The sequence below is a fragment of the Eupeodes corollae genome, chromosome 1 (assembly GCF_945859685.1).
Source record: "Eupeodes corollae chromosome 1, idEupCoro1.1, whole genome shotgun sequence".
Taxonomy (NCBI): domain Eukaryota; kingdom Metazoa; phylum Arthropoda; class Insecta; order Diptera; family Syrphidae; genus Eupeodes; species Eupeodes corollae.
Window position 1 is genome coordinate 300,049,607 of NC_079147.1, and position 25,470 is coordinate 300,075,076.

Below are 25,470 nucleotides of genomic sequence, written 5' to 3' on the forward strand. Positions count from 1 at the left end.
TGAGCAGTGCCCTGGCTATCACATTAAAATTATCTTAGGAGATTTTGATGTCAAGCTAGGAAGAGAAGACATCTTTGGTGGCATAATCGGGAGATGCAGCCTGCACGAAACCACCTTCGACAACAGATTCAGGTTGATCAATTTCGCTGCGGGGCTCGACGTTCTGGTAGCTAGTACGCAGTTCACACATCTCAATATCCACAAGGGGACATGGAAATCTAGTGATCAATCAACTGTCAATTAGATTGACCACATTGCGATCGACGCACGACACTTTTCCAGTATCCAGGATATCCGAACATTCCGAGAGGCCAACAATGACTCGGACCATAACCTCTTAAGGAGTCATATGCTGGCTGCATTAAGCATTGAAAACCAGTGGCAAAATTGCCTTGCAGTCATCAGAGATGCCGCCTCTGAAGTGCTAGGTTTCACACGGCCACCACAGCGAAACCCCTGGTTTGACGACGAATGCCAGCAAGCGCACGCAGCGAAACAAGACGCATACAAAAAGCGCTGAACAAATGGACTAGAGCTGCTCGCGAGCTCTACGAGCAGAAGAGGAGCTGCTGGAGCTGACGGCATCGCTGCCAAACTATTCAAAGCAGCAGGCGATGACTTGGTAGGGAGCATGCACCAACTCATTTGCAAAATATGGTCAAAAGAAAGCATTCCCGATGAGTGGAATCTCAGCATAGTGTGCCCGATAGATAAGAAAGGAGACCCTCTAAACTGCGCCAACTACAGAGGCATCAGTTTCTTTAACATTGCATATAAGATTCTCTGTGTGTGTGTGGCTTCAGACCAGGAAAGTCCACTATCGACCAAATATTCACGGCAGATTTAGGAAAAAACCCAGGAACTTCAAATCGATACCCACCATCTCCTTATCGATTTAAAGCCGCGTATGACAGCATCTATAGGGAAGAGCTCTACCGAGCAATGTCTAGTTTTGGCATCCCTGTCAAACTTATCCGTTTGTGCAGAATGACGATGGAAAATGCAGGTTGCTCTATCAAGGTCGGAAAAGATCTTACCGATTTATTTGAAGTCAAAAAAGGTTTTAGACAAGGCGATGCACAGTCATGCGACTTCTTCAACATCGTTCTGGAAAGAATTGTGCAAAACTCAACCGTCCACACTAGAACCACAATCTTTGAAAGGTCCATCCAATTACTCAGATACGCAGATGATATTGACAATAATTGGAAGATCAAAGTGTGATGTCAGTGGAGCCATTTTGAGCATTGCGACGAAAGAGAAGAAGATGGGTTTAGTGGTCAATGAGGGCAAGACCAAGTATATGCTGTCATCAAAAAAGGACACTGAACGACGACGTCTTGGACAAAACGTCACCATGGACATGAGGTAGTTAAGGAATTTGTCTACCTAGGCACCGCTTATAACACAGCCAACGACACCAGCGCTGAAATCAAACGAAGAATAACTTTTGCAAATCGCTGCTTCTTTTGACTTAGAAGTCAATTGATATCTGTCAATATCTAAGATCAACATCTATAAGACACTCATCATCCCGGTTCTCATTAATGGCGCTGAGGCCTGGACCCATGTCAAAGAAAGATGAGAACGTCTTAGGATGCTTCGAGAGAAAAATTCTTTGGGTGATTTTTGGTCCCATACGCATAGAAGGAGAAGATATAGCGACGAACTGTACGGGCTGTACAGCAACACTGACCTAGTTAGCAGAATTAAAGTCCAACGACTTAGATGGTCATGTAGAGCGGATGAACATCAACGCTCTAGCTCCGAAGGTCTTCGAATCCAATCCCGAGGGACGGCGGCGCAGTATTGGAAGACCATGACTCAGGTGGTGCACCCAGCTTGGCGTGCGAAACTGGAGACAGCTAGCTAAGGACCCAGGTCCGCCCCGGACTGTAGCGCCACTTTAAGTAAGTAAGTAAGCAAGGAAACATTCTCTGATTAGTCCTCTGCACAAATCTGGATCTAAGGGATCTGTGGAAAATTGTAGACCTATTGCTAAACTTCAGTTAATCCCCAAAGTATTTGAAGCAATTCTAAAAAATAAACTCTATAGTTTAGTTCGAAATAATATTTTCCAACATGAGCATGGTTTTATGTTGATGTGAAAATTGTTAGCTGTGAAATATATCCATTAAATTCCAGTAAAATTCAAATTGATATTGACTGTATTGTTAAATTATTTATATTTCCATATTAAAAAATGCAATATTGGTACAATTTTCAAAGATACTAGATCCATTTAGTTCAATTACAAAATTGATAATCATAATTACGAGTACAAAAAATAACGAGACAAAAAGATCTTGAATGAGTTTTTCGCTTCAAATTGACAATGTGATTTCTAGAGCTAACGCGATGTTGGGTTTTGTTTCTAGAAAAACAAAGTCTTTTAAGATCCGTATATTCAAAAAACCCTCTATTTATCCCTTGTCAGACCTTTGCTGGAGTATTGTTACAAGTATCGTTAGGATTGAAAAAGTTAAGAAAAGATTTACCAAATTTGCTTTACGTAAGGTTTTAAGAAACTAAGATATTCCATTTTATGAGACAAGGTTTATCTTAATTGATTTAAAACCTTAAATGCTGAGCAGAAAGCTATATTTAATACTCTTTGCTTCCATATTTTGAACTCCTACTTTGTTATCAATGTTTAATATTTACCTACATATTATCATGTAGTTTTCGACCTAGAGATGGTAATTTTTTACACTATCCTTTTTTTTTATATTACAAATTATGCTAAACACAATCCAATTACAATTGATTAAAATTGTTATAAACTTTGTTTTTTTTGAGTAAAATATATTGAACTTAGGTAAAATAAATCTTATTACTATTTAAATTAAATGTAGTCTCCATAAAGTCATGTTACTTGAACTACGAATGCAGATGAATATGAAAATGAAAATAATTCACTTGACAGCTGACAAAATGACAGTCATTTAAAATAGTGTTACCAGTTTAAAGTTGCTCTAAAAACAACACATGCGTTACATTACGTAGTGGACAAATAGACAAAAAGAATAAAGAATACCTGGAATTATGCGCTCCTTCCCGAAATACACTTGTTGTTGAACTAAACCATTTTTTAGTCAGCAAACAAGGATAACAACAAAACGAACTTATCTCTTATGTTTTATCCCAAACATAGCAGTAGCACACATAGAGTCCTGGTTGTTTTAACAATGATTGTTGTACGCCGAACCGCATCACCTTACCGCTACCGAACCGAACCGATAAAAACCTCATAGAGAATTTGAACTTTTAAATTTACCCATCAGATTGATATTGAATGAAAAGCTCCTTTCCTTAACTTTCCAACGTTCGAACATACATAGGTTTTAAGCTTACGTGTAAAATGTGTTGAAAACGAGGGTAATATTGCATTCAACAGGATATCCATGGTTGAAATTCTGCATGATATAGCAGACGACACTGACATCGAGGACGACCATCATCATCATCAGGGGTTTTAGTTTTTTAATAGAGTCCTAAGTCCTTAGTTGCGTTTTTGTGATTGGTTCGGTTGGTGGATGGGTGTTGTTGGGTGATGAATGTTATCGATGATAATCTATTTCGTCCTTTCAGCTTGGGTTTATTTTTATATTATTATTTTTTGGAAGGATACATTTACGTCGAGGTTACGAGTGAATCGACGACGACGCACGCCGACAGGACGAGGACGATACTGATGGCAACCGTTTGGTATGGAAGACAAAACACTGACGTGTACGTTTTCCATTGCAACAAGTTGCATTGACGACTTCCTATTCCGATTCCGATTCCAATTATTGCTTAATGCTCAGGCTCACTTTTTGTCTTCTATTCTATAATTTTTAAGTTATTTCCGTTCATAATATTTGGGGCTGTTGTCAGTGCGTTTTGGTCCTTCAAAGTTGCTATTCTATCGGTTTTTATTGTGAAGACGAACGATTTTGAAATTGTGTTATCAGTGATATCATAATTTTAAGTGTGAATATACGAGATATTGAGAATGTTGATTTTTATCAAAATTGTTGTGATTGATATTTTACTTAGAATTTATGAAATTAATAAAAAATCCCGCCGGGATTCTTTAATTAAAAAGAAACCGTTCTCATAAGCACTAAGCTTCTAGGTAGTAGCGAAATTAATAATTTAAAGAAAAGTTAATTAATTTAATTGCTATGTCAATACGTTTTTCGATTATTTTAGATTGAGTGATTTTGTTAACGTTTACGAGTCAATTAAACAAAAATGTCGTGGTAGGTATATTTAGAAAAATAAAAAACTTTAAACTTATTAACCCATTACTGGACGATGATGTGGAAAATTCGAAAGTTATAAAGGTAATCAAAGTGATTGATATAATAGTTTTATGTAAGAGTGTTATATTTTTGTTCACTAAAAATGTAGTTATTGTTTCTATTTGCACGCAATTTTAGTTATATGCATTTTGTATTGTTTATTGTTAAGTGAAATTGAAACCAATTTTTGAAACTGTCAAAAATTCAAAAAAGTGAGTGGCTCCATTTACTTAATTAATTTAGAATAAAAACAAAAAAAAAACCTTTTCAAAATATGAATTTATTGAAACTTTTTTTTTGATTGTTGGGATAGGTTATATAATACACATTATGCAATTATTTTTTGCATGTCAATTAAAAATGTTGTTTTGGTTTTTTTTTGGGTTTGTTTTTGCTTTCCGATATTTTTTTAAATGCAAAAAATGTAGTCATCTGTGCTGGAATTGTTGTTATTAACAGTATTAAGATAAAGTGATGATTCACCTAAAATTTCAGGAATATAGATGAATTTTTAAATTATTACTAAAAGGGGCTGGGATCCTACCCACACTGATAACTTCCCTTCCCGCCTGTCGAATAGTCTTGCTTAAAAGTTCAACAAAATATTCATAACAATATTTAGCGTGATTTCAATAATAATTTGAAGTCAATATCTTTCTTCGTTTTTCTAATCCTCTAGTCGAAAACCATTTCTTATCAGTTTTTTGTTAAAGTAGTTGACAGTTAAATTTTTCAAAGAAATTACCAACAATACACGTGTTTTTTGGCATTCTTTAAAAAGTATAAAAGAAAATTCACAAGAAAACGCTTCGGCAGTAGTCAGATTTTTGTATTTGAAAATTGGTACAACTGAAAAAAGCTGTGTCAGAATAATATTAAAAAAAAAAACACACAATAATAGAGGAAAGTTTTGTGAAAATCAAAAGTTAAAATTAACTTCAGCAAAAAAAAACTAACAAAAACTAATAAAATGGATAATTTTCAAGAAGAAATGGTAATAAAATATCTGGAAATTGAGATTCTATAAAAATAGTTCATTTAACAATTGCATCTTTAACATAAAATAAAAACTTAAAGAAGGGGGTTTGTTCGTAGACTACTGCATTAACATGTTATATTGAAGCGAGCGTGAAGCTTGTCTGAATTATTTATATAACTGAATCGAGTTGAAATGAGATCGGAGTCGATTCAAAATTTTTGAAGAAAAACCTTTTTTTTACAGATAATGCATTAAGGTCTGTTTATTTGCATGTTTGTGCACAAAAAATATAGTTTTTTTCAAATTAAAAAAAAAATTGCACATGGAGTAGGTAGAGTATTCTTATATGTTGCTGAATTATAAAGTTATTCATTATTTAACACGATACAAACTATTTCACTTGCAGCTCGTAAGAAACATCGAAACACTATTTTCGTTTTAGAAAGTGCTGTCAAACTTATTCATTTTTTAATCTTCCTGCGGTGGAAACATCAAAAAGATCTATTTAATCTAAACTGAGATAAACCTTTAGTGGAAACATAGGAAAAGTTGACTATATTTTTTATTCTTACAAAATAAGCCCAGTTTTTTTATTAACTAAACTAAATACGGTAGTATTCACTGATATTGTTTTTGTTATTTGTGTAAAATCCTTCGATTGGTAGATTTTCCAACAAAACACGGGTAATATTTTGCGTATGATGAAATGGTTTAATTTCGAAATCTATTTCTGTTAACCAGATTTTTAGTCGATAACCAATTCTTACCAGTTTTAGCAGCATTTCTTGAAAGTTCTTAATTCTTGCATATAAGCAAGGACAGATTCTTCTAACAACAATATATTAACAAAAAAAAAAAACGAAGAAAGAAATTATTTTGAAGTCAATAAATTCATCTATTCACGAGATATTTAGAATCGAATACCAATTTTTACCAATTTTGCTTACTATTTTTTGTAGATTTTAATGTTTGTGGTGAAAAACTGGATGTTGGATTTTTATAAAAATTTTGCTGAAAACAATATTTTCTTATAAGATGAAATTAATTTGAAGCCAACCCGAGTCGAAATTTTGGCCCAATTTTGATCCTTAAAACGATCTTTTCTCCTCATTTGCTCCTTCATACAGAAAAATGAACCTCGTCCTCATTTCATCATGCATGAATCTTTCCGTTTTTCTACGCATATTTTGTCCTAAATAAAGGTTTTGTCAATGTTGTTGTCACAACGGATGAAGACAGTGGAAATGACAAGGATGGAGCTAATGGAGAAAATGTAAACGATGGAGCTAACAAAGTCGACAACACCAACGACGAGAACAGCAACGACGACGCAGAAAAATAAATAAGAAAGAAAGTGAAAGAGAGTTTAATAAAGTATCAGAGAAAGAAAAAGAGAGATTAAATCAACAAAGAAAAAAGCAACAAGATCAAAAAAGTTTATTTCAGGCTTTTTGCTGTCGTCCTTATTTGATCCTAAACATCGTATTTTGTCCGATAACTGTCACTATTGGGTTCAAATGAGGAGCAACATTTTAACAGTAGGTGATCCTCATTTCAATCTCTTTGAACCTCAGAGAACCTGAATTTTGGGGACAAAAATAGGGCAAAAATTTCGACTCGGGAATATCCTAAATTTGAAATGATTTAAGTCAAAAATCAATTTTTACCAAATTTTAGTAATGTTTTTAAGTTTTTATTGATGTCAACATTTTCACTTAGACAAACCGGATCGATTACAATAACTTACTTTGGGAAGTTAAACTATTCAAAACAATCTTTAATGGATACAGCAATCGGGACAATATCTTTCTTGGTTCTTTCTATAGTCCTAAAATTTTAAACATCACAAACATTATTATTTGTTTTATGACATTTTTTTGCAGTTCTTTTCAACTTTCCTTTAATTATACAAAAGAAACTATCCGTTAAATTTAATTTAAGCTTATACCGACGTCAAAAAACAGTGTTGGCCAAAACTAAAGCAACTTTTTGCTTCAAAGTACGTCTTACAAAGTAGTATAAGTTGTATTAATGATGAAATCATATTTGTTTTCTTGTTTTCAATAACCGCTCTTGTTGTTAATTATTTTACTAAATCCAAAAGCATTAAGCAACAATGCAAGAAAATATTTAACAAATAATTGTTTCCACTTCGTTTTAATGTTAGCCAAAACTACAGCAACTTTTTTGCTGCTCTTCTCTGGAGTCGTCACATGACGTCAATATATAAAAAATACCGTTACTTTTCTGGACATTAGAATCTTAACAAAAATAGTAATTCTTTGCATGCAATTTGTATCGTAATAACTTGTGAAATGATTTGTCTTTTGTTTTTGTCAATTGCGCGAAATAAATATCTAACAACGTTTAAATCAAAATTAATGAAAGGTTATAGAAGTGGTATTAAACAATCAGAGCTTAATATAAATAAATCACAAGAACACAGTGAAAACTATCCACAGAAGCCATATCCAAGGATAACAAGGTTCAAAAAGGATAAACTGCTTATCCGAGCAATAAAAAAATATCACTGAAATTGAGTAAACGAACGCTTCGTTGTTGGCATCTATTGTACACATTAAGCTGGCTGAAAAAAAGAAAGTCTATGTTTTTTTGTGGACTAAAAGGCGGCTTTTGATAAAAACTCCAGACAACTATTAATGCTCAATGGGAGTCTCGACTATATTTGTAAACCTGCTTGAGTGCATATACTCTGATACTCAATCAGCAGTGTGGGCAGGAAGGGAGTTATCGGAGTACTTCGAAACACTATATGGGTTGAAACAAGGATGCCTTTTAACACCTTTACTTTTTGCTTTATATATAAATGATCTACATGCGATTATTGAAGGAGGTGTTAATATCGACAGTTTAAATATAAGGTTGTTGCTGTACGCTGACAATATGGCGATCTTATAGCAGAGTATGTGGAGGTTTTGCAACGCATGATATAACGTTTTGAAGAGTACTGCACCAATTGGAATCTCGAAGTGAATCGCTCAAAATCGAAAATTATGGTCTTCCGAAATGGTGACAGGCTATCAAATAGGGAAAAGTTGATTTTCAACGGAGAAGAAATTTGGATAGTACACATACACAGTACAAATATCTTGGTGTTCTTCTTACTCCAAGGATGAACTTTTTTAAGCATGTAGAGAAAAAAAATGCAGCAGCAAAGAACAGTATTGATGCGACATAGCATTGATTTTTTGATTAAGCAGAATACCAACCTAAGTTCAAAATGGAAACTCTTTTTGGCAGTATGCAGAGCTATTCAAACTTATAGTGCACAAGTCTGAGATTTTGGAACTTTTGATGAGTTCTTATGGTGGATAAGCTGCAACTATACTTTCTGAAAAGAGTTTTAAAGTTATCATCATGCACTCCAAAGTACGAGTATGCATTACCGATTAAAACCGCAGCTGAAGACGGGCACTACTACACACTGGACTTACACCTTAGATATGTACAAAAGACTATATTTGAATACAGTGACACGAGACTAACTTACCCAAATCCTCTAAGCAAAACAACTTTTTTGGGTTAAGGAAATTAATATGATCGGAAACAGGTTCGGCTTGCACTGGGATGAGAACATTACAAATGAAAGAGATTGGATTGTCAATAACTCACAAATTCTTGATCAACTGTAATCGCATGCAAATCAAGAAGCAGAACAGAGAGCGAAGAGAAGCAGCACACGAATTTTTAAGATGTTGGATTATTCAATAGGACTGCAATACATAACATATGACTTGGAGCCTTACAAAATATCATGGATTTAAAAAGCTACAAACGATTTTATCTCAGATTAGGCGTGGAGGCAACGCATCAACATTATGTAGCCTGTGCAACATGAGAGAAGAAGAAGATGTACAACATTTCCCGTACTAAGAGAATTCAGGATAAGACATTTTGAAAAGGCAACTCTAAATGAAAATGATATGACTGTTGTCCTTAACGGAAATTGCAGGGCTGATTGGAACAGACTCTCGAGTTATATTTACGTGGATATAAGCTATAGAAAACAAATCTTAACAGAATTTATTTGATTTGAAAATAGTGTGAACTATGAACGCGTATACATCACTTTAAAACTTTAAAATTTAGGATTTATCTTTAAATACATCATATATAAATCAAAAATTTTATCTTTTTTATAAATGTACTTAAATGTTAATGTAAAATTGTTTGTTGGTATTATTGTAAATTATACCAACCAAAAGCAGATCATCTATCCGGCAATACTATACCCAAAAAATCACCACACAATGGGATACAGATACACATATTTTGCTCTCAAGCTCTGAGTTCAGCTACGACCTTAAACTTTATATTGGAGCCCAAGGAAATGTACAGTTGTTAACCGATTTTTCAAAGATTAGTACATGCAGTAACATTGTTGTTCGACTGGCGAGAACTATTCCCGACGGATTCAACTACAAATTATTCTTTGACAACTGATACACGTCCTTAACGCTGTTGACTTGTCTGGAAAGAAAGTGATTTTACCACTAGGAACGATAAAAGCCAATCGGATTCCGGTTTACAAAGTTTCTACTATATATTTTTTTAAATAAGTAGTTGATTTAATTTGTTGAAAAATGTTTTGTTACTTTTCTTCTCAATGTGCCATATATGATCCAGAATTGGAAATCGCAAAATTTTGCACTTTTTTCAAAAATAAATCTAATAATACATTTTTTGACTTTCAAAGTTTAAAGAGTTTTATAAACTGTTAGCTTAATAAAAAAAATGCATTTGAATAACAAAGATTTTTTAATATTAAAAAAAGTCGCTTTAGTTTTGTCCAACACTGTATGTGCGTCATTTGTTCATGAGAATGAGATGCTAATACCAAAAATTTTCAATTTGACAAATCGAACTGATTAAAATAACTTCCAAATCAAAGAAATGATTTAAAAAACTGGCCTTTTGCTATAGGTTCTTAATCCACCGAGAAGGTGTCATTACTTTTATGTTTTATCGAGAAAGAATAAACTAAATTTTAGAAGTTATAAGTTATATAGTTGCATCGTTGCTTTTATTCTTTATATTTAAAATGCAAACTAATCATTAAAGTCAAATAATTTATTAAAAAGCAAAAAATGACGATGCAATATTTGGGATGAGTCTTAATTTTACCCCAAAATAAACACAACGAATTAAATATTATGGCAAATATGATTCCCAAACGAACAAAATAAAAAAAGGTACAAAAATTCATACAAGGAATACAAATATTTTGAGATGTCATAGCTACGAGGGTTTTTATCGGAATTTCGTTTATTTATGAGAAAATAACTCCCTGCTTCCATAATTTTTTCATCAATTAATTAAATGATTTTTCAATATATCAACTTTCTTTTGAAAAAAAAAATAACGTTCTGAAACCAAAAAACACGAATAAACATTCGGGGGCAAGGATTAATATTGTAATTATAATGCCCTTCTCAGCTCAGTGCGTCTAGGTACATCTGCAAACATGTGTAGCAACATATTTGCACCTGCAGGAGGTTATAATTTTCTGATCTGCAATTAAATCTAAAGTTGCACCTACCTACAGGACTTCGGAGCTTATATTTGGAGTTAGCATTGTTTAGGGAGTAAATTTTTCAATTTCAAATGAACCGTATATTTGTTTTCATGTTAATTAAAAAAATATAAACTTTTTTATACGAGTTTTACAAATACCAGGCCTAAAGTCGTGGATTTTTTTTCACTAGAGACTTTTCACTTTGAAACTTCAGTGTATTATATTTTGAATGATCAAGGGATGAAAATCCTATCACAAAACGCTCATACTACTTGTCATGTTAATAGAGTGAGGGTAAGAGTGGTTACATAGAAAGAAAAGGGAAATGGAAAACACGTTCATGTTCATATTAATTAACTGCATTCCGTGTGTGTTAAAAATTTATGGAAAAATATGAATATTTTGATTTTTAAATTTTCCCTTGAGCAAAGAACAAAACGATTTATGCAATCGTTTCGTGACTAACTTTATTTCAATAGCCACAGCAGGAGATCTCAGTCTTTGCGAAATTGCAATTTCAAATATTTCTCTCTAAATTTCAATGAAAATTAACTTTCTCTCACCAGATTAAAATTGAAGTTATATACACTTATATAGGGTAACCCAATTATTATGTGAAAAAATATGCACAAAATTTGACGGTAGATAAAAACACAAACATTAGTTAGAACAGTTGCAAGGAATTCCATAGAATTATCAAATGGGATGACGTGGCGTATGTGGGACGTTTTTAACTTCCCATAGGAAGTTTTTGTAATCGCTCCTTTTAATTATTAAAAGATGTTGATGAGATGATGAATTAAAAACTGTTGACATTTCACAGCTTTTCAAGATCCCTAGAGGCTAGAAAATTTTTAGTGAGATGTCTGTGTGTGCATGCGTCTGTATATACGTTTGAAGGTCCACACGTTCGGGAAGCTTTTTCGTCGTCCATATAAAAGATTTTTAGACAGATGTCTCTGCGTGCGTGTGTACGTCCATAGCTCAAAAACCAGAAGAGATATCGATTTCAAATAAATTTTGTTATACCGATAATAAGGCAGAAAGATGCAGAAGGGGCTTGAGTTTATGGTTTTTTTACCATAGCAGTTTGAAAAAAAAGGTGAACATTTTGGTTAACCCTAAATATTTTACGAACCAAAAACGCTAGAGACTTGAATTAAATTTATATAATATATTGTAACGTAATATCAAAGAAGTATATTTTTTTATAAAAAAATCCATTTAACGGTTTTTTTATAAAAAAAAAATGTTCACCTCCAAAATTTTACGACTAAAATATCATTTCATCTCCAAAACAATTTTGTGCAACGAAAAATAATGTTTTTTGAGATCTGATAAAATTTTGGGAAAAACCGAATTGACAGTTATTTAAAAAAAAAATAAAAAATAAAAAAAAACTAATAAAAGGTGGTATCTTTTCAAAAATTTGAGATAATAGATTTTTACTAATTTGTACTTATAAGAAATATTGTTTTCAACATTAGGACAAATTTTGAGAAAAATCGAATTGACAGTTTTTTTTTTACAAAAAATAAAAACCTAAAAAAACAATACTAAAACTTTGTAAAAGTTTACTTTCGACTCAAATGGCTTTTCGAAAATTAAAAATAATAGCTTCAAAGTTATTTTATTTCACAGAAAATATTGTTTTCGATACTCAGTAATTTTTATATAAAAATCCAACAGTCCGTTTTTTCATAAAAAATAAAATCTACAAAAAAAAAGTACCAAAATTTGGTAAAAATTGATACGAATACATATGGACAAACTTTTAGCAAGACAAATCGACAGACGGGATGAGAAGTTATCAGAGTGGGTCGCATCCCAGCCTTTTTTTGTGTAACGTAATCGATTAAACAATGGAATATTGTGGACAAGTCTGCAAAATATTACGAATTTTTCAAATTTTAAAATTATAGTTTGTTGTTTTTGCGGATTTTTAACGATTCAAAATGAGTGAAATGAAACAATGGTTTAGTAATAGTGACAGAGAAAGTGATATACATATATGCCGAAGAATGGCCATTTCATCCCGGTTTTAGATTACATTTTAGACAGCAAGAACATCTAATATGCAAGAGTCAAATATTTTAAGAAATAGTATAAACAAATAGTAGGTTTGCAAAAAAGTCATAAATACCTATAAGTTGCATAATGTAAAATATTGTGGATTCTTACAGTTTCATAAAGTGCAATTTACTTATGCATTTAAATCCTGTTAAACTGTTTACTTTTAGTGTGCTTTATTTTATTTGTACATGTTTTGACATTTATAATGAACACGAGTCTTAAGTCTTCACAAATAGACATATGTAAGAGCCACCTATTTAAATTATGTTCAGAAATTCCATCCAATCTAAAACAGCCAATATTCCCATAGACAACGTGATAAAAGAAAAGCGTAGACAAGTTTGTTTATAGAAAACAAGACGTACTCGTAGGTTTTGACATGGTGTGCATCTGAAGAAATATTTAAAAATATTAAACTTTCATCAATATTGTTTGAAGTTTTCATCTCGATAGAAATCTTTTAGCTTAATCTAGAGTTAATAGAGCTTATATCATTCAATCTTGTCTGATTTAGTGGTTCGAGTTTTCAAGAAAAAAAGGATAAAATTGTAATCGAAGCCAATTTCTTTTGATCTTCAAGAATATCAAAAAGAATAATTTAAAAACTCCAATCTTATACGAAATCCGTTAAACAACACAATTTTTGTTAAAAAAAAATGAGAATATCACAATTCAGCTGAACACAATACGAAGTTGAACTCGAATCCGAAGCCGAAGCGCAAGTTGAATTAACTTGTACTTTTGACATCATGCTCCGCAGATTTTTCACATTTGTATGGTTCAATGACAGATCCAGAGGGGGGGTCGTAGGGATCATGCCCCCTCCTTCTGGGATATAATTTGTTTTATTATCCTCGGAACTCCCTTGATTTTAAAAATATCGTATTGCGTTATTGGATATGATTCCCATTATATTTTTATTTATTTATTTTTTATATAATATGAAAACAACATTTATATTTTACTTTCTTGAACTTTATTTGAAAAAAGTACTACTGTTAACAGAGGGCTGTACCAAGAACATAATATGAATCGGAAATTCAGCCCTTTTCCAATAAAGCAGCACAAGCTTATCAACTTTTGACTAGTGGCAATCCATGGGGGGGAGTCATATGAGTCAAAAAACTGTTTTGCTATCAAAAACAACTAACATTTTTGTTTCAATCAATTAAGAATTTGCAAAAACTTTAGTAATGCTTTAAATTGTTTTTAAGAACATTTTTTCTAAGAAAAAGAGCAAGTATTCAGGTTCTTAAAAAGAAACCTTGCATAAGAGATCGTCAAATTGATAATAAGTTTCCTTTAAATCATGAACTTCGCCTTCAATTACGTCTCAAAAATTCGTAATTCGTAAAAAATTTCAAACTTGTTTTCAATCAAACATTACATTACGTGAAGGTCGAAAAAGGCATTTTTTTAATACGGAAATTCGAAATTTTATAAAATTTCATAAAACCGTTAGTTTTTTAAATTATCTTAAGAATGTCATCATATTTTTTTTTTATTTTTAAAAAAATATTGATTTTTGTTAACAAAACTATACCTCAGAAAAGGTCACCATGTAAAATGTAAATTTATAAGCACTTAAAAACTGCACACAAAATTTAAAAGTTGTATACGTACAAATTATTTAAAAAAAAAAAACACTGCGGATTTTCCAAAAAACAAAAATGGGAAATAAAATGGCGTTTAAATTTTTGAGAAAAACTTATTTTGCAGATACATTTTTAAATCTTAAAATACAGTAAATATTTTTAAACAGACTTTTTGCAAGACATTAGCAAGTTGTAGCGACCCAGTCGTTTTTTTATTTTTTTTTAATACAAAACTTTTAAGATCTTACAATATTAAATAAAACTAATTTTTAAAGTAAATTTGCATTGAATGCTTTTGAACTGAGATTTAAACACGAATTTTAATAATATAAATGTCCTAATGTTCAAATGGGTGACATGTGCATTCAAGAGGACACAAGCGTTCACAGGTTTTTCTCAAAACCCACCTCTGTCTATCAACTCCTACTCTCACCTCTCTGAGGTGAACATCAAGTGCCTGGTACCTCAACTGGAGATTGGGTTCCAACACCAGTAAAAAGTTGTTGGGGGCAGCAAACGAGAGAGGGGGAGAGGTGTTTCGACTAAGGCAATTCTCCTTATCCAGGCGGCAGCGGACGAATTCCCGACATGGAATCATCAATGGCGTCTACAGTTCCAGTAAGGTTGAACTACTTAGTGAACACCTTATAGGGCTTCTTCGACTTATTCGGAGCCCAGGACTGTAAGGAGCGGTTTTATTCAGCTCCCAATCCTTGTAGTTTATACTTAGGATCTGGGCTTTTGGTTGGGGGTTGTGCCGTGTGTCGGGGTGATTTCCTGGCCACGTAAAAAGATCATAATTGCGAAGCATCAACAAGCCTCGAATACGGAAGGATTTACTGTTGACAACCTTCGCAAACGTGCACGTGTAATGTTAGGTCCCATAACAGAAGGACCACTTCTGCAGACTGTATAACGGTGGGGAACGAATCGAATTCTACAGGATGATCCATTCAACATAGACGAAAGCCAACAATCTCGTCCTCCCGACTTAGTAAAGATTGCAATATCTAAGATGAAGTCTTAGAAGAGTTCTTTAAAGCAGCTGAAGATAAGTTTATTAGGAGCATGCACCAACTTATCTGTAAGATATGATCGGAAGAAAGCACGCCCGATGAATGGAACCTCAGTATTGTTTGCCCGATCCTGAAAAAAGAGACCCTCTAAACTGCACCATAAAATCTTCTCTGCCGTAATATGTGCACGTCTAAAGCCCATCGTCAACAACCTCATAATACCTTATCAATCTGGTTTTAGACCAGGAAAGTCCACAGTCGATCAAATATTCACATTACGGCAGATCCTGAAAAAAACCCAAGAACACCAAATCGACACCTACCATCTTTTTATCAATTTCAAGGCTGCATATGACAGCGTCTACAGAGACGAGCTGTATAGAGCCATGTCTAGTTTTAGCATCCCTGCCAAACTCGTCCGTTTTTGCAGGTTGACCATGGAGAATTCACGCTGATCCATAAAGGTTGGAAACAACTTAACATAAACTTTCGATGTCAAAAAAGGTTTCAGACAAGGTGATGCGCTGTCATGCGATATTTTTAACATCGTACTTGAAAGCATAGTGCAGAGCTCACACGTCAACACAAGAGGCACTATCTTTAAAAAGTCTGTCCAATTACTAGCATATGCTGATGACATTGACATAATCGAAAGAACTCAGCGTGATGTCAATGGGGCTTTTGTTAGTATTGAGGCAGAGGCGGCAAAAATGGGTTTAACGGTTAATGAGGGCAAAACAAAGTACATGCTGTCAAGAAAGGACATACAAAACCGACGTCTTGGTCAAAACGTCACAATCGACAGAGGTAACTTTGAGGTAGTCAAGGACTTCGTCTACCTAGGCTCCGCTGTAAACGCAGAAAACAACTAAAGCGCTGAGATCAAACGCAGAATAACTTCTGCGTTATGATTAGTAAAAGCCTCTTTTGAGGGACAAAAGTGTCGCTATATAAGACCCTTATTTTCCCCGTCCTGCTATACGGTGCAGAAGCAAGGACTATGACAAAAGCGGACGAAAGCACCTTGGGTCGCTTCGAGAGAAAAGTTCTTCGTGTGATCTACGGTGAAGTAGATGGAACGACGCAAGAGCTATACGGGCTGTACAGCGAAGTAGACAGAAGGGTAAAAGTCCAACGACTAAGATGGGTCACGTAGAGCGCATGAAAACCAATGCTCCGGCCCGGAAAGTCTTCGAATCCACACCCACAGGACAGCGCAATAGAGGAAGACCGCGGATCAGCTGGTGCGCATAAATGGAAAGTGAACTCACCCAACTGGGAGCGCTAAACTGGAGACATCTAGCTAGGGACCGAGCTAGATGGAGACGTTTGTTGGGTGAGGCCCTAGTTCACAGTACGTATTCGTTTAGAGGAAGGATAACTTATTATCTGTCAAATGAGACATAAGCTTAATGTTACAGAAAAAAAAACGTTAGATGGCGTAGCCTATATAATATTTTGTGTGGATACCACGCCCCTAAATCAAAAATTAAAACTTTTCGATTTTTTTACCTTAGTGCGAAATTTCAAATTTTTTTTTACGATTTTTAAAATATGTATATGTATATTAAAAAACTCTTTTGTTTATGAAGCCAAAAAAACTTTTTTAGTAAATATTGTAAATTTGTTCTAAGCTTGATTGGTTCCTTCGTAAAAGAAGGTTCATAAGCCGGGTGAAATTGTTCTTGTAAATAAGTTGTAGTGAACTTGCCTGATTTAAAAAAAAAAACAAATATTGTTTGAAAATCAACCAACAAAATTCACATTGCTTGTTTAGAAAGCAAATTTTAAATTATTTCATAAGTTTCGAAGAAATTTAAAAAACAAAATAAGATTACTATGGGGGTAAGCTTTTGGAGCAATACACAAATATGTTTATGTTTAAAGAAGCTAAGTTATGTGAAAGGATTATTAGAACATTTTATGAAATTTCGGGCCGTTTTTTAAAATTTCGAATTTTCGTCTTTTGACCAAAAAAATTGTGTTAGAACTAATGTTATTTCTGGTCTTACGAAAACATTAATCTGCTTACTTTCCAAAAGATAAGGCTTCAGGGGCGAGGACAGAAAGACACACGGACGGAATTACGGCGAAACCACAATTTCGACTTTTTTACAATCGTAATTTCATATTTAATTATAATCTTTTGTTCGAAAAATTTTACTTATTCAACATAGTTCTTATGTGTTGTAATTCAAAAATACCTTTAAAGCATATTTTCCAGCCTCTAGGGTGCCCCTATCTGTTAAGCTTTCATTTTTTAATTGAATCCTTTTGAAGTTCTGAAAAACATAATGTTCTTAATTTTAAAGCTCCAGATGGGAAGTTATCTTATTATACTATAACTTTTTCAGGATATTTGTACATATCATCCACTTAATAAATTTAAATCAAAACTGTTTCATTGAAGAGAGAGGATACCAATCATCATCATGGCTTTAAACTATATTAAATGTGATATATTTAATTGTCAACTTTGACCTTTTCTTGTCACAAACATCTTCATCAGCAAATCAAAATAAAATTATGTGGAAAAGATTAAAACACGATGTGGTAAATCCCTCCCACATGTGAATTTAAATATTTAAGAGATTTATGCTCTAACTAGTTAAGTGGAAGCGAAATCGCTTCTAAAGTTTGCATATCTACAAAATACAAAAGAACTATCTTCGGATTACGTAAGGTAAATAAGCTCAGTAGATTAACGCAATTAAAATTCTATGATAATTGAGGTTGTTCTTCTAACAATATAAATTAAAAGTTTGAAAGGATTATGACAATATGTACTTATTCTCTGAAAACAAATGCGAGATACAAACATTTAGTTGAAAGCTTATTTGTTAAAAAGATTGAAAATAATTACAATAATCTCAGAGAAAAGTTATATACAAATAGGAAGAGCGGTTTTACCTGTCATTTCCAACAACTTTTAAAATGTAGGTTGATGAACATCGTTATGGTTCTGTGTGGGGATGATGAGAACGGAAATTAAGTGACCACATTTGGTTCCAAAAACAAAATACTATATATAGACAGAGATTCAGAGATTCAAATTTTGTTTGCCTTACATTTAATTCGTATTTTGAAAATAGAGATAATCTTTAAGGCTTTTTGGAAGAACTACATAATTGTGTCTACGTCATTTATAAAAACAAAATATATTATGATGTAGATTTCATCTGCATTTGACAGCAAAACTAAAGTAATCGATATTTATTTCACTTGACGAATTTTTGTTATGTTAATACATAATGTACATAACATTTTTATTATTAATACAAATTTGTTTTATATAATTAGATGAAAATAATAAAATAGAAGAACCTAATGCTTGGGTTATTACACGCACGTCAGGCAGCTGAGCATCAGAAATTTTTTCTAATTTCACTTGTCACAATACAAAGTCATTTTTTGTCTTCTATACATAATAAACACTACTTTTACAAAGGATTTTAGCGTCCTGAATTGGAATCTCATCTAATAATCTCTAAAAATGGAGGAAACAAATATAATACTATGATTTTTAAGGTAAACATAACAAAGTTCGTATAAATATTGAACTTTCAGCCACTTGCTTACTTAAGGTGACACTACAGTTCTATGTGATCTTCGGCCTCATCACCCAACACACTTCTTTACATAGCTCCGTAGCTAGCTAGATGTCTCCATTCGTGCTCACTCATTGAACTTTTCTCCTTCTGGCTTAGCCTGGCTAAAGTCGTTTTTATATCCAAAGCAGGTAAATGCTCGCAAGTCAATCCTAAAGATCTACGACCTATAAGTCTATCATCATTCCTTCTTAAGACCTTAGAAAGATTGATTGATATCCATTTAAGGTCAAGTATTAATACAAGTCTTCTGTCTTTGTCTTAACATGCCTACTGTAAGGGTAAATCGGTGGAAACAGCGTTACACACTTTAGTACGCACCGTCGAATATTCCCTCCATCATAAAGAGTTCACTATGGTTGCTTCTTTTGACATCGATGGTGCCTTTACCAACGTGGACACATCTGCACTAACATCTCTAAATGTAGAGAGTTCGCTACGGAAGTTGATTCATTTAATGCTGACAAGCAGAATTCACACCATTCGTTAGTAGAGGGACACCGCAAGGTGGTGTTCTATCCCCTCTCTTCTGGAACCTAGTGGTGAATAAAAATCTTAACTAGTCTGGATAGCGTTGCTGTAGCAGTGTCAGGAAAGCATTTTAGCACCTTAAAAGAACTCTTACAAAATGTCTTAGACATACTTATACTTTGGGCTGATCGGTGTGGAATGGGTGTTAACCCACACAAAACCGATTTAGTCTTATTTTCGAGGAGATACAAAATTCCATTTGTCTACCCTACCTATATTAAAGGACGACGCTAAATACCTGTGTCTTGTCTTAGGTGAAAAACTAAATTGGAAACGCAACGTACAGGAAAGACACAAAAAAGCTACTGTAGCTCTCTTTTCTTGCAAAAAAGCTATTGGTAATAAATGGGGCTTACAACCCAGAATCACGCTTTGGCTATACACATCGGTAATCAGACTGTTTTTAATGTACGGTGTGGCATTACGGTGGACTGCTTTAGAGAAAGGAATAAACTGGGATAAATTAAATAAAGTCCAACGTTCAGCCTGCCTATGTATAAGCGGATCGCTTCGCACGACCCCATCTGCGGCACTGGACACATTTTAAGCAAAAAAATAGCTGTAAGCTCTGCTATTCGCCTCAAAGCTTCGTCGCAGTGGACTAACAACAACATTATCCACTCCGTAATTCTTAGGTATTTAGAATCAATTCCTTGGCACAGACTACACCATCCCCCAACTGCAATTCGACAGAAACTTCCAGATTTCTACACCTCCCAAACCTTTCTGCGAAGATAGGACATTCCTGGAAGATGGGTCAATTTGTTTTTATACAGATGGTTCAAACACAAAAAAGGGGGTTGGTGGAGGTGTGTACTCTTCCGCTTTCCCAATCATTGTAGTGTGTTCCAGGTGGAACTTTTGACGATAAAAGAAGTCTTGTCCTGGTTTAAAGATAACGTTCTATCAACATCTGATATCCGTAGTTTCTCAGATAGTCAGGCTGCTATCAAATCACTGGACTTTGTCTCTAACAACTCTATAACAGTCCATAACTGTTAATCATCTCTAATAGAGATGGCAAAACAGTTTAATAATCACCTTTGGGTGCCGTACGGGTAGTACCCGTGGCATGATGGCTAGTGCGTTGGATTGTCATGCAAGGGGTCTTGGGTTAAATCTCTGCCTATGCCACCTTAATTAAAAAAAAAAAAATTTCGCGGGTACTGCCTCTTGCGAGGAATTGACAAATCCTTCAAGAGTGATTCTTATCATGAAAAAGTGCTTTCTCAAATTAACCCTTCGGATTTGTCCTTAAATTGTAGGTCCCTTCCATTCCTGACAACAGTTTTCGCTCGCAGGAATGGTTGAGAGTTGTAAGTCACTAGGCCCTGGTTCACAACGGACTGTTGCGCTACCCAATTTATTTTATTTTTTGTTGGGTGCTGGGCCATAGAGACATTCCAGGTAACTGTAAGGCAGATGAACTCACCAGGAACGGTACAGTGCAGCCCATCCTACCACGTTTGGCACATACACTAGGTGAAACAACATCACCACGTCTCAAGTCACAAAAAACATCTGGGCAACAGTAGATTTAAAGCGTTCAAGGTGCTTGCTATCTCTAAGTAGATCGCATTTAAGCTCGATAATAGGTGTCATAAGCAGACACTTGCTAATAGAAAAGCACGCCACGAGACTAGGCGTATTCTCCAATTACTTTTGCAGAAGATGTATGGTCGAGGAAGAGTAGGAAACAGTTCGTCATCTTCTCTGTACCTGCCCTGCTCTGGCTTGAAAACACAAGAATTATCTAGAAGAATTCTTCTTTAACAATCTTAACGATCTAAATTATATCAGCATAATCAGCCTCTCACGTTTCGTAAGGGATTCAAACTGGTTCCATTGAGTTTTAAGGGGAAGCCTCAAAATTCATGTGGTATCACAATGGGCCATTAAACTGGCCTAAGTGTGTCGGTTTCCATCTTGGACAGCCACTTCAACCTAACCTCAACCTAACCTTAGCCTGTCTAAGTTACCGTACAGCCCGGACGCCTTCTTCTCATCTACTCACCTTCTATGTATCTAGGACCGTAGATCTCCCGAGAACTTTTTGTCATAATCTCCGCTTCTGCATTGTATAGCAAGACGGGGATGATAAGCGTAATATATAGCGAATCTTTGGTTGCTCGAGGCTTTCCTACTCAATTGTTTTCTTAGTCCAAAGATAACGTCATCAGCATATTCTGATTGGACAGAATTTTTAAAGATAGTGCCTCTAGTGTTGACGTGGGGGCCTTTCAAGCACGATTTTAAAAAAATCGCATGACAGCGCATCACTTTGTCTAAACCCTTTTTTGACATCGAAATATTGTGTTATTTCCAACCTTTATGAAGCAGCGCGAATTCACCACGAGTTTGGTATGGATGTCAGAACGAGATATGGCCTTGAAATCGATGAAGAAATGCTGGGTGTCAATTTGAAGTTCTTGGTTTTTTTTTCCACGATCTGCCGTAATGTGAACAAGTGGTCGACTGTGACAAGGGTTTTAGACGCTCAGATCTTACGGCAGAGAAGATTATGTAAGCGATGTTAAGCAGACTGATGCCTCTATAGGTAGGTAGAAATGGCGATCTCAAGAGTTTAGTAAATAGCTAAGATTTTACCCTTCATAGCACCAAGAAGGATGTTAGCCATTTCCACAAGTAAGCTATGAAGGCCGATCCTTGCCTGGCTAGCTCGTCAGCGCGTTTATTTCCCACGATACCACTATGGTCCCGAACCCAGATCAGGGTGACACCGAGGTTAATATTCAGGCTCGCAAGCTCATCGCGACATTGCTCGACCAATTTATATGGGGATGTGGCTGAGTTAATGCCTTTGACAGCTGCAAAGTCTGTAAAGATAGCCGCATTTTGGTTTTGGTTTGGGCTTTGTTTAAGTATCTTACATGCCTCCCTTATTGCCAGCAGTTCAGCCTGAAAAACGCTAGCAAAGTCAGGAAGCCTAAAGAATTTAGCTACATTTAGGGACTCAGAAAAGATCCCAGAACCAACTCCGCACTCCATCTTTGAGCTGCCCGCATAGGCTACCGCCTTCACTCCACATCTCTCTAATTTAACGAAAATTGTATCCATGACCAGCAGCCATAGAAGAGGCAAAAGGACAACACCCTGGGGTGTTCCCCTACTGATGCCTCTATAATAGGTGCAGTTTAGAAGATCTCCTTATTTCAGTATCGGGCAAACAAATCTGAGGTTACATTAATGGGACATGCTTTCTTCCAATCATATTTTGCAGATAAGTTGGTGCATGCTCCTAATAAAATTATCTCCAGCTGTCTTGAAGAGCTCGTCATTCAAGCCATCTCCTGCAGCGACTTTGTTAGACTTCAGCTTAGATATAGCAATCTTTACTTTGTCTAAGTCGGGAACAAGGGATTATTGGCTTTCGTCGTCTAAATTGAATTGATCAACATGCCTGACAGAGGATTCGATTCGTAGTCGCCGTTATACAGTCTGCATAAGTGGTCCTTCCATATCGTCAGCATTGACTGCGGTTCTTCTATGAGGAACTGCAAAGAGTTTCGAGATTTATGCACTTGTGAATTTCGTTTCACCTGTTCATAGAACTTTTTAACTTCATTTCAGCTTGTGAACCTATCAAATTTTTCGAACGCACGCTTCTCATGCTCTGTCTTTTTAATTCTGAGAAGTCTGCGTTACTATGCCATGCCCATCTGTGTGCCGCCGCTATGCGTGCCTGTTGTTTGGCTATATTTGCCTGCTGAAATTCTTCATAAAATTAGGGGTTTCTTGTTTATTTATTTATTTAATCATCAAGCAGAGATCTAACTCTTACAGACTAGGATATACATAACTACTTTAATTAAATAATAATAAATATATTATTTATATGAATGAGAAAAACAAAAACTTAACAATAATAATAACAATTAACAAAAATATTAAAGTTCAGCTGATTGAATGGTTAATTCATTTAAAACATATTGTTTAAAGGTATCTCTTGAACAACTTTTAAAAATATCTATTTTATTACATACAGCTTTAGTTTCGCTGATGCAACGAGAAATTGGCTCATTTAGTCCATGATTTGTGCGAAAAATATTCATATAAAAGGTTAGATTCACGAACATTCCTCTGAGGAACTGAGATGAATTGGCTTAACGTGGACGCCTGCCTGTTACGGCTTAGTTCCACCGTGGGCCTACCCACTCTGACGGGGTCGAAGGAAAGCGTCGACCAGAGCCCCAGGGAAGCTTGTGCCTCTCCAGTACAATTCTGTGAACATGTTAAGGCATGTTCACACCCCTTGCTAAGGAGCGAGACCTATCTAACGCCTCTTATACCCAGGATTCCTAGATTTTGGGTAACCACAGCCAGCCAGGTAGAGATATTTGAAGAATTTTGAAGGATCATACTAAGGAACCCCAAAACTATTTGTAGAAAATGACATATTTGATATCGTGAGTTCGAATATCGAATTGGTTATGTTTCCATCAATAGAGTAGTATCTATGTATGTACATATATATGTAAACGGTGATTTTTTAAGAGCTTGAGAACTTTAAAAAAAAAAAAACGCATAAAATTTGCAAAATCTCATCGATTCTTTATTTGAAACGTTAGAATGGTCCATGACATTTACTTTTTGAAGATAATTTCATTTAAATGTTGACCGCGGCTGCGTCTTAGGTGGTCCATTCGGAAAGTCCAATTTTGGGTAACTTTTTCGAGCATTTCGGCCGGAATAGCCCGAATTTCTTCGGAAATGTTGTCTTCCAAAGCTATAATAGTTGCTGGCTTATTTGTGTAGACTTTAGACTTGACGTAGCCCCACAAAAAATAGTCTAAAGGCGTCAAATCGCATGATCTTGGTGGCCAACTTACCGGTCCATTCCTTGAGATGAATTGTTCTCCGAAGTTTTCCCTCAAAATGGCCATAGAATCGCGAGCTGTGTGGCATGTAGCGCCATCTTGTTGAAACCACATGTCAATCAAGTTCAGTTCTTCCATTTTTGGCAACAAAAAGTTTGTTAGCATTGAACGATAGCGATCGCCATTCACCGTAACGTTGCGTCCAACAGCATCTTTGAAAAAATATGGTCCAATGATTCAACCAGCGTACAAACCACACCAAACAGTGCATTTTTCGGGATGCATGGGCAGTTCTTGAACGGCTTCTGGTTGCTCTTCACTCCAAATGCGGCAATTTTGCTTATTTACGTAGCCATTCAACCAGAAATGAGCCTCATCGCTGAACAAAATTTGTCGATAAAAAAGCGGATTTTCTGCCAACTTTTCTAGGGCCCATTCACTGAAAATTCGACGTTGTGGCAGATCGTTCGGCTTCAGTTCTTGCACGAGCTGTATTTTATAAGGTTTTACACCAAGATCTTTGCGTAAAATCTTCCATGTGGTCGAATAACACAAATCCAATTGCTGCGAACGGCGACGAATCGACATTTCACGGTCTTCAGCAACACTCTCAGAAACAGACGCAATATTCTCTTCTGTACGCACTGTACGCATTCGTGTGGTTGGTTTAATGTCCAATAAAGTAAACTGAGTGCGAAACTTGGTCACAATCGCATTAATTGTTTGCTCACTTGGTCGATTATGTAGACCATAAATCGGACGTAAAGCGCGAAACACATTTCGAACCGAACACTGATTTTGGTAATAAAATTCAATGATTTGCAAGCGTTGCTCGTTAGTAAGTCTATTCATGATGAAATGTCAAAGCATACTGAGCATCTTTCTCTTTGACACCATGTCTGAAATCCCAAGTGATCTGTCAAATACTAATGCATGAAAATCCTAACCTCAAAAAACCACCCTTTACATATATAGAAAATGTTAAATAAAAGAATAATATTCTAA

General features: G+C 34.9%; 2 protein-coding genes across 2 annotated transcripts in view; one reads left to right on the top strand and one right to left on the bottom strand.

The window, feature by feature from the left end:
- Nucleotides 1–3,664, bottom strand: part of LOC129951845 (uncharacterized) — a 103,004-nt gene extending 99,340 nt beyond the window's left edge. Inside the window, exon 1 of the mRNA XM_056064196.1 lies at nt 3,038–3,664. The gene's annotated coding sequence lies outside the window, so the exon portion shown is untranslated. The remainder of the gene's footprint in view (nt 1–3,037) is intronic.
- The window catches only part of LOC129951864 (uncharacterized), a 73,295-nt gene that overhangs the window by 14,996 nt on the left and 32,829 nt on the right, over nt 1–25,470 (top strand). The gene's annotated exons all lie outside the window — the stretch shown is intronic.